The 14,357-nt window shown below is 47.2% G+C and overlaps 1 protein-coding gene across 3 annotated transcripts in view; it reads left to right on the forward strand.

Moving 5' to 3' along the window:
- Positions 1-6,392: 6,392 nt before the first annotated feature.
- Positions 6,393-14,357, forward strand: part of HPCAL1 (hippocalcin like 1) — a 117,268-nt gene continuing 109,303 nt past the window's right edge. For 2 of the 3 annotated variants that reach the window (XM_074988954.1, XM_074988955.1), the window contains exon 1: positions 6,393-6,588. The gene's annotated coding sequence lies outside the window, so the exon portion shown is untranslated. The remainder of the gene's footprint in view (positions 6,589-14,357) is intronic. The other variant, XM_074988953.1, reaches the window with a different exon arrangement.

The raw sequence follows: 14,357 nt of genomic DNA on the forward strand, positions 1-14,357 counted from the left end.
CCCCGCTCTTTTAACGAAGAAAACCCCTGCGGGTCGAGGGTGTTAACAAGATCATTTCAACAGTAAGAACAAAATGCAACTCTCTGGCCTCAATGTGTTAATATTATCTATACATATTATCAGGCTACTACTAGCTGTAATCACGAGACCTCTCCCTCCTTCAGGACCGAGAAATCAGAAAACCTGATTACCAACAGTCCTGTGCAGTCATATAGTAGTCAAGACATCTTTCAGTCTACGTAGACTATGGATCGTGCCCTTCATAACTCCATTTAAGATCCTCATTTGCAGCATTGACTGTGACTGTGGAGGCCCACATGAGAGTGACAGCCCTTGCTACATCTGCTGCATGTGTAGTGGGTGTCTGGTAGGTCCTTGCTGTCCTTTCCATGGGCTCACTTCTCCTCTGCCAGCTGTCTGATCTTCATCTCACTCTTCTGAAGGCCTTTGTGTAGTTCCTGCTTCCAGCTGCTGCGGTCATTTGCCAGCTCTTCCCAACTATCTGGGTCAATGTCTACCTCCTTGAGGTCCCTCTTACAGACGTCTTTGTAGCTCAACTGGGGGTGTCCGGGAGGTCTTCTGCCAGAGGCTAGCTTGCCGTACAGGATGTCTTTTGGGATCCTTCTGTCATTCATCCTGTGGACGTGGCCAAGCCAGCAGAGCCGCCACTGACTGAGGAGGGTATGCATGGTTGGAATTCCAGCTTGCTGAAGGACGGCATTGTTGGGCACTCTGTCCTTCCTTGATATCCCAAGAATGCGCCTGAGGCAGCGCAAGTGGAAGACATTCAGCCTCTTTTCCTGGCGGACATACAAGGTCCAACACTCGCTGCCATAGAGGAGGGTGCTGAGGACGTAGGCTCTGTAGACTTGCATTTTGGTGTGAGTGTACAGCTTGTTGTTATTCCACACTCTCTTGCTAAGTCTGAACGGAGTTGTGTCTGCTTTTCCAATCCTCCTGTTTAGCTCAGACTCCAGCGACAGGGTGTCGGTGATGGTGGACCTGAGGTAAGTAAACTTGTGGACGACCTCTAGCGTGTAATTGTCAATGCTGATTGATGGAGGTGCAGCAATGTCCTGATCAAGTACGTTTGTCTTCTCTAGGCTGATGGTAAGCCCAAAGTCCTTGCATGCTTTGGAGAACTGATCCAGCAGTTTTTGAAGCTGGCCTTCTATGTGTGTCACTAGAGCAGCGTCGTCTGCAAACAGCATGTCTCTAATGAGCACTTGCCGCACCTTAGACTTAGCCTTCAGCCTTGCAAAATTAAACAGTTTCCCATCAGATCTTGTGTGCAAAAAGACGCGCTCTGTCGAGGATCCAAAGGCATGCTTCAGGAGGGGTGCGAAGACGATCCCGAACAATGTCGGAGCAAGGACGCATCCTTGTTTGACGCCACTGCTGATGCTAAAGGCATCCGATGATGTGCCGTCATATTGGATGGTTCCTCTCGTGTCTTTGTGGAAAGACAGGATCATCTTGAGTAGCCATGGTGGACAGCCTATCTTGTGGAGCAATTTAAACAGTCCATCCCTACTGACCGAGTCGAAAGCCTTGGTCAGGTCAACGAAGGCGACGTAGAGTGGCTTCCTCTGCTCCCTGCATTTCTCCTGCAGCTGCCTCAGGGAGAAGATCATGTCAATGGTAGATCTCTCGGTGCAGAATCCGCACTGGGATTCAGGTACACCCTCTCAGAGATCTTCTGGAGTCTGCCGAGGATGACACGAGCGAACAATTTACCAGTGATACTTAGGAGGGAGAGTCCACAGTAATTGTTGCAGTCACTTCTGTCTCTTTTGTTCTTATACAAGGTTACAATGTTGGAGTCCTGCATATCCTGTGGAACCTCACCCTCTCTCCAGCACAGGCACAGCAGCTCATGTAGGGGTTCCAAGAGTGTGTCCAAGGCACACTTGATTACCTCTGGTGGTATACCATCCTGGCCTGGGGCCTTTCCTACTGCAGTGCTGTCAATGGCTTTCTTCAATTCGACCACAGTTGGTGCCTGGTCCAGCTCGTCCATGACTGACAGGGGATCGACGGCGTTGAGGGCTGTATCAACCACAGAGTTCTCACATGAGTACAGCTCGGAGTAGTGCTTGACCCATTGCTCCATCTGTTTGGCTTTGTCAGTGATGACTTCACCAGATTTGGATTTCAGAGGTGCCGTCTTGTTCTGGATGGGTCCCATTGCCTTCTTTATGCCCTCGTACATTCCCCTGAGATTACCAGAGTCAGCACAGGTCTGGATACTGCTGCATAGCTTAAGCCAGTAGTTGTTGGCACAGCGCCTGGCTGTCTGCTGTACTATTTTTCTGGCTACCCTGAGTGCTTGCTGGGTACTCTGACTCTGTGGGCATTTGTACCCCAGAAGTGCAGCACGCTTCTTTTCGATGACTGAAATCATCTCATCAGAGTTAGCTTCGAACCAGTCGTTTGTGTTTCCAGCTCTTCTTCCAAACACTGACAAGGCCGTATTGTAGACTGTGTCCCTCAGATGCTGCCATCTGTATGTCACCTCAGCACCCCCAGGGCTGCTGCCCAGATTCTCCTCAAGGGTCTCTCTGAACATTTCAGCTTTTTGTGAGTTTGCCATCTTTCTGGATTCAATGTGGGGCCTTCCAGTTGGTTTAGAATGGTGCAGCTTCTTGGGTCTCAGCTTGAGCTTGGAGCAGACTAGCAAATGATCTGTATCGCAGTTGGCACTATGGTAGCTGCATGTCAGGAGGACGTTTTTGAGGTTGTTGCATCTGTTGATGACCAAGTCTAATTGGTGCCAGTGTTTCAAGCATGGGTGTCTCCATGACACTCTGTGCTATGGCTTGGTTGGGAAAAATGTGTTTGTGACACACAGATTGTGATACGTGCAAAGTTCGAGGAGATGCTGTCCATTGTCATTCATTTTTCCCATGCCAAAGTGACCTAGGCAAGAGGGCCATGAGTCACGATCGGCTCCAACTCTTGCATTGAAGTCACTCAAAAGGTACAATTGTTCACGAGCAGGTACTTGCACTATGGCAGCACTGAGCTCATCATAGAACTTGTCCTTTGCTTCTGGTATGGCGTTCAGGGTTGGAGCATAAGTGCTGATCAGGTGGACGGGACCGACGCAGGTTTGAAGTTTGACCTGAAGGAGTCTTTCTGATCTGCCCATGACTAGTTCCACCATTTGCAGAAGGGTGTTTCTGATGGCGAAGCCGACACCGTGCTCCCTGGGTTCCTCTTGGGCTTTGCCCTGCCAGAAAAAGGTGTAGTCCTTTTCCTTTAGGGATCCCGAAGCTGTGAGTCATGTCTCCTGCAAAGTGGCGATGTCAACTTGGAGCCTCTTCAGTTCCTCATTGATGACAGTGGTCTTTCGGGTGTTGCTGATGTCCTGAAGGTCTTCAGTCAAACCGGTCAACATGGTCCGTACATTCCAACAAGCAAGCTTGAAACTTTGATGATTTCCTTTTCTTAATAATTTTCTTGTTGGTTTGTCTGGTGCTCATTTCAGTCACTTGTCAGGTTTGGGAACCTTAAGCTTCATGCACCCAGTGAGGCAAGTGAAACGTGGCGAGACAGTACCTTACTGGCTGGGGACTGCCCAGCTTAAGGCAGGCGGTGACTGTCCAATGAGATGCATTGATCTCTCCCACTGTCAGAAGCAACCCCTGGCATTTGCTCTCTACGCCAATCTAGCAACAGCTTTTAACCGGTATCTGTTGCCTCCCATGTTGGTTCAATGCTGTTAAGCGATGCTGGAGTACCTCTCCAGGTGCGAGCCTGGGCAATTTTTATGGAGACCCTGGGTTGCCCAGACACCAGGCCCTACCTCTCGGCTTTACTGGTATAGTCCAAAGGAAAGGATAACCTCTACTTTTGGTACCAGCTCAGCTGCAGGAGTTGCCGGGACAGTGCCCGAAGTTGACACGGAATCGCCTTAGGACTCCCCTCCAAATTTCCTGTCAGGGTGTACTCCCTTAGCCTTACTCCTTCCCAGAATAACCCACAAGGCAGTGGGGCATCTTCCTCCACCTTCACAGGAGTTGTCGATTTGCAGCACCACACCTCCTGGTCCACTGTTGAGACTGTGCATTAGAAGGGAGAAGGAACAAGTCCCTCCATAAGGTCGGTATGTGAGACAGACCAGACCCCCCTCACTGTGTTTCGCCTGCAAGCTGACACAGTTGCCCAGGGTATGGCGTTGCTGTAATGCACAACAGCTGCTAGGACCCAACAGTGAGAGTTGAGTGGTGGGTGAGGACCAGTGCTTCCGTCTGCCTGAAAAGGCGCAGCTGCCAGAGAGTCAAAGGTACTACCTCTACCCCAGACACCCCCATATTCCCCTCATGTAGCAACCAGTTATGTAAACCATTGGTTCCCAACTTCTTCAATAACACAGCACGCTTCATTGAGACAAACAATTCTACGGCACATCCACTTTTTTCAGTGGAATTGATTGCTCATAAATGTCACATTTACTTACCTTTACTATGGTTACAGTCTTACTAGAGAGGTTTGCAACACAGCAGTGCATACAACAAGCAGCATTTCAGGTGCCTCTCAGCATGAAAGGGGTCCTGCGTGGTCAGCATTTCCCCTCAAAGTGGTTCCATGAAGAGCCACTGTGGGGGCAGGGAGTAATAGGGGAACTGATGAACCTTGTGCCATCTAGGACTCAAGCAGCCTTGCTGCTTGTACCCCAGCTGTTGCAAAGTCATCAGCTCCCCCCATGGTGGTTCTGCAAAGAGCCACAGTGAGGGGAATTTGTCAAAATTTCATGGTACACTTGGACAGTTTTCAGGCACACCAGTGTACCGAAGCACACTGGTTGAAAACCACTGATGTAAACCACTGACAAAATGTCTGCTACATTCCCCTGTAGTGACTGACCCACATAAAAGATCACCACCTACTCCTGCCCCCCATTGTTGCTCTTGCTCCAGTGGCAGAGCTGTGTATTGTGGCTATAAAAGGAATGGGTTTCTACCCTACTGATAACCAAGGGAGGGATATTGTGGCAATGATGGAAAATTCTTTATTTTTCAGTTTGTTTTTGGAAAAAAAACCCAAGGAAACTGCATACAAAGAAACTGCCTTAAAAATCTGTTCTTGCAAAATGAAGCCCTCAAAAGTCAGGAAATGCCAGTTACAGCTGCCCAGGCAGCTGGTCCCTTTGTGTGTTCACAAGGTGAGAGCCTTTAACGCTTAAGCCCATGTAGGGGAAACTATACAGGACCCTTGCCAGTCCCTGAAAGGGCCCGTGAATGAGGCTGAGTCACAAGGAAAAAAGAACGGTCTCTTGTATTCAATACCTTATAGTTGTGTTAGTCTGTAGGTTCACAAATAACGAGCAGTCCTGCAGCCCCTTAAATACTAACACATTTACTGCGCTTTTGTGGGTGAAACTGAAATGGATGTTCTGTTTAAGACTCTAACCCAGTGTCCCCTGTAGGCTGTGCACTTGTAGGGACACTCGGGAGGGACTCAGCTGCCCCCTGGTGATTAGCAGAGCGCTCACAGCTCGGCTGGTTGTTTCTAGCGCTGGTGCATATCGACGCCCCCCTCGGTGCACACAGAAATACTTGTGCTTTATCCTGCAAAAATCCCCACGGGGAAGGGCACCGTTAGTCTGGCCCGAGCCCCAGAAGAGCTGCGTTTTATTCCTGGCGAGGCGGTGGACTTCCCGGGGGATAACCGAGCGGAGGGCGGTGAGCGGAGGGGCCATCTCCCTCCTGGCGTTTGCTCATTTTTAGGGCTGGATTTCGCGTTATTTTGTTGTAAGTTCTTGTATGGACTCTAAGACAGCAACAGCGGTAACCGCGAGGCGCAGCGGCTGAGCCCGGCTAGTGCTGGGCACCCGGCAGGCAGCAACCGCGGGCTTGGACCGCGCCAGAGCAGGTGCTGCACCGGCCTCCGCGGGTGGTTCAGGCGGCGGGGCTGGGATCTCCCTCCGGCTCAGCAGGGGGGGTCTCCCGTGGGGAGAACGGCGGCGGGGGGAAGCGTAGGAGCCGCCGCGCGTTACTTTCCCGGACTTCTCTGTACTTCCTGCCCAGCCGCAGGCCCGGCGTGGTGGGGCGAGGAGGGAGAGACCAACGGGTTCCCGCCGGAGGGGGGTCCCGGAGGCACCGCGGCGCCCCCCCCCCAGCTGCCCCCTGCTGCCCGGCCCGCGCCGCTGGCCCGGCGCGGCTGCCTCAGAAGAGGAGTTGGCGGGCGCGCGGGACGGGCTCCTGGTCTGCCTGGGAGGCTCCCGTCGCCTGGCCCCGGGCCGTGTCCCCCCCGCCCGCAGTTGGTCCGCTCCAGGAGCCAATAGGCCGCCGCGCCCCCCGGCAGAGTCCAGCGCGGAGCTTGTGGTTGGTGCTGCGGAGCGGGCGCAGCATGGGGCAGTGACTGTGCGGAGAGCGCCGCTCCGGGCAGCCCAGCCCAGCCCAGCCCTGTCCGCTCCCCCCCCCGGCGTAGCGCCCGCGCCCTCCCCCTCGTGGAGCCGGCGGCTCGTTTCCTCTTTCGCTCCTCGCCCGGCTGCGCGTCGCCTTCTCCGCGAGCAGCCAGCGGGCGCCAGCGGCGGGAGCGTCTCACCCAGCGGCAGCCGGAGCGCGGCGCCGCCAGCAGCTGGTAAGGCGGGAAGCCCCGGGCCGGGACCCCTCCCTCGCGACGCGCGTTTGTTCCTCTTCCCCAGAGCCCCCGGCCGGCGGCTCAGCCCTGGGCGCGGGAATGGGGGAATCTTACCCCGGCGGGGGTCGCGCAGCTGAGCTGCCCTTTCCCACCGCCGGCGGCTTCCAAATAAGTTAGGGCTTGACCCCTCCCCCAACCCCGCAGTCGGTGCTAGCTGTCGGGGGGCGGGTGTGCGGGCCCGGCTCCGGCTGACACAGGGTGGGGCGAGGGGCCCCAGCCAGGTCTCCTTCCTTCCAGGGCACCGGAGAGACTAACCCCTTGAGTCGCCAGGTGATGCGCTTTGGTGGGTAGGACTCGCTTCTGCGGAGCTGGGCTCGTACCCGCGAACGCCCATTGCTTAGTAAAGAAAACGGCTCGTCTCTAATGCGCTGCAGGACTGCGGGCTGTTTTGGGAAGCTGCAGGCTAACCGGGCTGCCCGTCTGAGCCGTTCTTCCAGGGCGCCGAGCTGCAGCTTGCCCCCTTCAGGCTGTGACCTTAGCAGTACTGGGGATCCTTCCTTCCAGTAGCTTCCTAGCAACGTTGTGGTGTTTTGTAAAGTCTAGTAGATCCTGATTCATGGCGAGTTCACCGGTTGTTTCACTCTTCCTCGCCAAAACACTTCCTTACTGACTACAGTAGTCTGCGGCCGCTCTCCTGCACTTTTGTGCAGTGCAGATCTACTACTTAATTCCTTCTCCATTCAGCTCCTTTGGCTTTCAAAGTTAAACCACTGCTCTGGCTGTGGGTGTGTGAAATGAGAAGTGCTGCTTTTTTCTCTGCCTACGGGTGTATGTGTGCATGTGAATTGTTTACTTTAGCAGAAAAATAGCCTTAAAGGGGTAATCATGTTAGTCAGTAACTTTAAAACAAACCCCCCCAAAAACAAACAACCCCCACAAAAGAAAAAAAAAACTAAGCAGTCTTGCAGCACCGTAAAGGGAAACACATGTATTTATAAGATAATACACTTTTGTGGGTAAACCCATGAAAGCTCATTACCTTATTAATAAATGTAAGTCTTTAAGGTTCTACAGTTCTGCTTGTATTCTTAGCAGAAAAATATAGTTATTCAGAGACCCTAGGGCTCACCTTGGTGGTTGTTAATCTTTTATCAGTCAGACTTAAGAGTGCACAGCCATTACACTGTGTTTAAAGAAACTTTTTTTTTAAATGTAAAATATCCTTCGACAATGTGTTTATCCTTCCTGGTGTCTTCAGGGGATCACTCAGAACAGACAAAAGTCAAGGTGGCTGGTGAGCTATAGAACTGTAGTTAAGATGTTCTTTATACTTTAGTGGCTTCTCGGCTAAGAAGAGTTTTGGCAGTTTATATTTGCTTAGAGCAGGCATTTGCTTAATCATCCGTAGAATGAGCGTTTTAAGGTGAGTATGAAAATGTTGAGATTTATAAGAAATTATATGTAAAATGTAACACTTTTATGGTTTTACCAGTGAATTGCTGTATGGGTGACTTTCACCCAGGAAAGAGTTATGCAATGCAGTGTCTGAAATGGAACCTCTTTGTCTTCAGATACTGTAATATGCTCATTTGTGCTCTTTAGTTACCATTAGATTTTTATTTATTTATTTTTTTTTAAATTGGGACTTTGTTACATCCAGAAATGTTTAGAGGTAACCTTTGTTATGAGATCATAGTATAAAATGTACCTAGCTGCAAACAGAAATCTGGCTGACTGTAATTCCTGTATGGAGGGGGAGCGGAGAAGGAAACTGTGAATGCACTCTCTCCTCTTTCCCCTCTCAGTGTTCAGGGTGTTTTCCTGTGGCTCTGAACCATTCACTGTAATTCTGCCTCAAAACCTCCTATTGACTAAAATGCAGATATAGCAAAACCATGGAGAGTTTCGGTAAACTGTTACGATAAAGCTGGCTTGCATACTCACGCCAGCACTACTTCATCAGTGCTCCTTGCTGTCATTGGCGAGTAAAGCAGTGGGAGCAATTAATCTGCTATGACTTTGAAGTGCCCTGCCCACTCTTTCTTTGGGAACAGCTTTGACCACCTGATGGTGAGTTTAACCACAAATATATTGCTGTGATTTCTGAATGCTGTCTTTCTTACAGCATCAGAAAGGTAGCTGACTTAGTCTGTATCCTCAAAAACAACAAGGAGTCTTGTGGCACCTTATAGACTAATGGATATTTTGGAGCATTTACTTTCGTCTTTGCCCATGAAAGCTTACACTCCAAATATCTGTTAGCCTATGAGGTGCTACAGGATTTCTTGCTATTTCTTACAGCAGGCTCCTTGATGCATGCCGGCAACTGAAGGTTAGGTATCTTGTAATCTAGTGAGATGTGAGAAACCAGCTGATCAGCCTAACTGCTCTTTCCTTGTAGTTTACAGGATACCACTTTTCTGAATTAATAATACAGATTGTTGTGTGGTCCAAATATATTAAAGTTTGGATATGACTTTTTTTCTTTTTACAAGGAGGACTAGAAATGGTAATATTTCAAAAAACCAATAATTCATCCATTGTTCTGATTTCAGTGGGGCAGAAATGCTAGCAAGTCAAACAGGTTGTTATCCTGCTTAACTTTCTGTCTGTAGTTTTTTCTAAATGTTGTGGTGTGGAGTGATGCATTGAGAATACACCCTATATGTGCATACACACATGCATGTTTAGAATGTGCTGCTGTACCTTTTCTGAGTATCTGATTGTTTCTTAAAACCTAATGTTAGGTCAAATTCAACAGCTAATACAGTCTGTCTTCTACTGTTGACTGCAAGAGAAACCAATTTTTAAAACCCGTTTAGGATCAGTCTCTTGTGGCTGTTGTGTGCATCAGAAAATACACACAAGTTGAGTTGCATGGAGAAAAAAACAGTAACGTCTGTTCGGTTAATTTCTGGGGCAAGAGGTAATTTATCTCCAGATCATGTTAAGTATATCAGTGAAGTAACATACTTCCTCAGATGCCTAAGCAATAGGTTGTCTTTAATTGTAGGATTTCAGTTTGAGGAGCTGTTAGTTTTAACCTTAATGAGCATAACATGCTTTAAATATCTGAAATTCCAGTTGGTACAATAATGTGCTGCTATTCCAAAGCTGAACAAATGTAGAAGCTTATTTTATCTTCACTTTGCCACATTATCTTCACTGCTGAACAAAAGCTTTCACAAGCTTGTGGTGGTGTGATAACCTCCGAAGCCAACATGCTGCCTTCTGCATGCTCTTGATTCTCCCAACCAATGTGTCTTCTGCTTATTGTCATATTCTGCTTCACAGTATAACACAGGATTTGTGTACTCTTAAACAAAATATTGAAGTCCAATGTCTGGCTGCCCCCAAACATGCAGCTGAAAAAATAAATGCTGAAATGAATCTGTTGGATATATTGCCACTATAGAAATTCAGTAGTCAAGTATTATAATCAGATCTTTAGGTTCAAATATACCATACGAGTGCATTCTTTTGTGCTTGAGTTGTTCAGTGGTGCTATATAGCACAAGTTTGAGGCCGAGTAGTTCTAACAGTCTGAGGTGGTATGTAATTGCTATCAAAAAGTAGAAGTTACAAATAACAAGGTGACTATAGTTATTTTAGGCATGTGAATTACTGACATGGACAAACGCACACATACTGCCCTGTGACCATCTCTCTTCCTAATGTGCACTGCTCTTCCTTGTCCTTTTTGAATCTGATCCTTTCATGAGAGAGCAGGAACCAAGTAGTTAGATGGATTCTTATCTCTAGTTCACATTAGTTGAAATGTGCTTCATTCTGCATCAGAGACATTTCCTTTAGGAAACGTGCCATCTGAAAACTGGTAGGCTCCCTACCCTTAATGATCAGACTGCTTGAGTGATACAGTACTTGAAAACTACTCACTTCAAAAACATGAAGTAAATGCAGCCTCTGCTACACTTGTCTTTGAGGCCCCCTGCAGGTTTTAAGTAGCATTTTTTTTTTTTTTTTTAAAAGAGGATTTTCTGACACCTCTTGCAGCGTACTTGTACAGATAACCGAGCAGACTGACGTCCTGGTGAGGTCATGTAACTGAACAGACCTATGATAAATAAACTGTGGAAAACAGTTCAATATTTTAGTTATAGCAACATGAGCATCTTCAGAAAGAAGACTTTTTTAAATTGATGGTGTCTTTTTTTTTTTTTTTTTTTTTAAAAAGTATTCAGTAATACTGAAAGAATATTGGTGGTGCAGCATAGGCATATGGAGATGGAGTTTGACTTTTAGAAGTATGAAGTGTGAGGTGACTTGCCCAGTTTGCCATCTTAAAGGGCTAAAGATCATACAGTTGGTTCAGAAGTCAGATTGTGTGTGTTTATTTGGACAGGGTTTGTATTTAAACAAATTAACTGGTGTACTGATCGTCTTGTAAAAATGTTTTTCCTTCCTTCTCTGACAAGAACGTGGGGGTGTATGCAATCTATTATCTGACAAGAAAGCAAGGAGCACTTCATTGTGAATGTCTTGATATATGTTTAGCTCCAGTGATTAAGTTGGAGGCTGTTTTGTAATTTATTGGAAACACAAACATTACTCTTGACAGAGATTGATGTAGGTCAGGCTAAGTAAAGGAAATATATCTTGCTGTTGGCTGTAATTTGGCAAATGTCTAGTGCTAAGTTATAGAACTGGCAGGGGTGGTAGGGAGAAAAATAATGCCTTCTGAGGGCCAAAGTCAAATCAGTGTGGGTGTAATGTGAGTCTTTCTTTCCATGTTTTTAATTTGCTTCAACGCTGAGCAGACAAGCACATTGATACAGAATGGATACTTTTTTTTTTTTTTGCTTCTGCAAAGTATTGTAAATGGAATTTCTCTACTCTGGGTTGTGTGCCAGTTGTTCAGAGGGAGGAAGGCTTGTAGTTTTACTGCTAGTCTGATTCTAGCTTGGAGGGTGTCTCTTGCTTTCTGCTATTTTTGATTGGGCGCTCAGCAGTAAAGAATTATTTTGCAAAACTACTGCATTGTTTTTTCAGAGCAAAGGTCGTCTGGTTGTAGCAAAATGATGTGCTTTTCTTTAAAGGTGGAGCATAAATTATAAAACTCTAGTGTTCAGTGGATTTTTGTGTGGGTTTATACCCACTTGGTTTTCACACACAGTTACTAAACTATTGCAGAAGTTAGAAAATTTCTAAATTGTAAGGATTTAGGCAGAAAAGTGCATTTTCCCCTAATTAAAAATATCTGTGAATGTTAATAAATTATATTGCAATTTTTTTCCCCTAAGTATGCCTAAAACGACAAAAAATTATGCCCGCACTGCAGGGATTATAGGTGCACGGAACAATATCCGTTGACTTATTTTTGTCTAAATCAAAGATTAGGTCAGCATAGCTATGGCACCTATACCCCTTACCAGTGTAAGTATGTTGACCCCTAACTTTTAAGGGTAGACTGGGCCTAATTCTCCGTTAACTTAAATCAATGTCAATTGCGTGTAACTCCATTGAAGTCAATTGAGGTACTCCTCCCAGTTGCACAAATGCATTACAAGGTTGTGGTATGTTTTAAATTTGTTACCTGGATTGCTATTAGAAAAGTGACTTCCAGTGAAGTGCTCCATACTGTTAAATTCAGTGTGGTAGCTGGATGTTTTGTTTAGTCTTTTTGAGGGAGGTTGGGGAGTTGTTCTTATTTCTCTAAGATGTTGAAAAAATAGACTGCAGGTGTTTTTACATCTTTCCCTAAACCCACTTCCAGAAATTTAACCATGTAGGCTGTGTCTAGATTCAGTCCAGCTGCCACCAGTATGGTGCAAATGAGGGTTCACAAAACTGAATTAGCTGCTCATTTGCATATTTGTGGCAGAAAAGCTGTTTAGACATGGTTCTGCTGGCAAAACCCTCCTCCGTCACCAGCCCCTTACTCATGAAAAGAATCAGGGCTAAGGGGCGGTGATTGGGGGGCGGGGGTTTGTAGGCAGAACCGTATCAACAAGGCTTGTTTTCTGCTGTGAATATGCAAATGAGCAGCCATTTGCAATTCCAGTGAAAATAGTCAGTGGAAATGCTTCTTAAAGAGAGACATGCACTTAATTAGTGGCAGGATATGAAAACATGGAGCATATAACAATGCCCTACCTGCTTGTGTTGCACACTGCAAACTGTTGTTGACTCCACCCCCCTGTATTGACAGGGGCCTTTGTGTAATATGCATATTAATTTATAAATATGTGACCGCAAGCACCTGTACTGGTCAGGTTGAAGATAGCAAGGGGCTTCATTGACCGTGGCACATGGAAAAGCAATGCTTGCAGCAGTACTTAGGATATTGTATCACAGAACTTTTCCCTTGTACTCTCTCTGCTCCCACTGGCTGCTCTGTGGAAGAATAAGAGCAACAGGTGTAAATTTCAGTTTGAGGAGGCGCTTGTTTCTCTGACTGGGATGGCATTCAGAAAACAGAAGTACAGCTGTGATGGTGTAAGTGGTAGGAGGCCCTAGCTGCCCAAAGTCTGGGCTACTGATCATACTGCTATGACTGCTTCTGTTTTCAATGCACTAGCTCAATGAGAATGCAGAGGTAGTGCAAATGTATCTCCTCATGCTGGAATTTATGCCTTCCAGCTCTGATGTAGAAATACCCTTGGAGTTCAGGACTGGTGTTTTTGACAGTCTCGGTGTTTGACTTCAGTGGGAGGTGTTGTTGCAGTATGACGGTAAGGTTGCCAACTTTCTCATTGCTGGTAACTGGATCCCCAAGACCCCACCCTGTTTTTTCAAGGAGCCTGCCTGAAGGAAGACAGTTTCCCTGTCTGAACAGGTGCTGGTGCAAGTTCATGACGTGGTGCCTCCTCTGGTAAGTGGACTTCAGGTTTGGGTGCCATTTATGGTGCCAGGTCCACTTTTTAGGCTGGATTTTTTGGTTTAAAAACCAGAGTTCCTGGTAACTTTAAATGGCTTCTGGACACAAAAGCCAAACCAGGAATCTCTGGATAAAGCCCAGGTGCGTGTCAAACCCATATCAGAGGCAGCAAGCTACAGGGGCTGACTATGAAGGTGGAAATTCTGTCGGGGTCAGATCAGCCTACTGCCCAGACCTTGCCCCTCTCCCAGACGAGAGAGGTGGAGGAACTCTTACTCCTTCCTTAGCAGGCCCAGAACTAATTTTCTCTCATGTAAATCCTTGCTTTGCCCCCAGACAATGAGTCAGAAAGGGAAGCTCGCACAGGGAGGAGTTTGGTGATGGAGAGAACAGCTGCTGCAACTGTCTGAAGAGCAAGTACAGTCTCTGCCACTTCTGCTCTTCAGAGGGCTGGTGACTGAACACGCTAATCCCTATACCCTCTTTCTTCCCTCATTCTCATTCTTTCCTCATCCTGGCCCATCATTCCTTCTGGTCCCCAGCAGCTGTTCATACTGTTTTAACTCCTCAAATCAGTCACTAATGCCCTTTATCAGCCTCTTATGCTGCACTTTCGGAGAGAGCAATTGAGATAGAAGTCACTTTAATCCTAAATGTGCCAGTATGTGGGACTGTGTGTGCTGTGCAGCACAATGACAGAATAATGTTCTGTGGCAAGAGCCCATGAATTCCATGGTTGGTTGTTCACAAAATATTCTATATTCCAGTCCCTCCTGTGCCTCTGCACAAAGGAACAGCTCCCCGCTGAAAATGCTCAATGATATACAAAGCACATATCTGTATCTTTCAATGCTTTTTTGTCTGTTCTCTGCGCATCCTGTTTTGATAGGCCTCAGCTGTTGTTACTTAGTACCCAAGTCAGAATCCCCTC

Source organism: Carettochelys insculpta, chromosome 3 (assembly GCF_033958435.1).
Source record: "Carettochelys insculpta isolate YL-2023 chromosome 3, ASM3395843v1, whole genome shotgun sequence".
Classification (NCBI taxonomy): Eukaryota; Metazoa; Chordata; order Testudines; family Carettochelyidae; genus Carettochelys; species Carettochelys insculpta.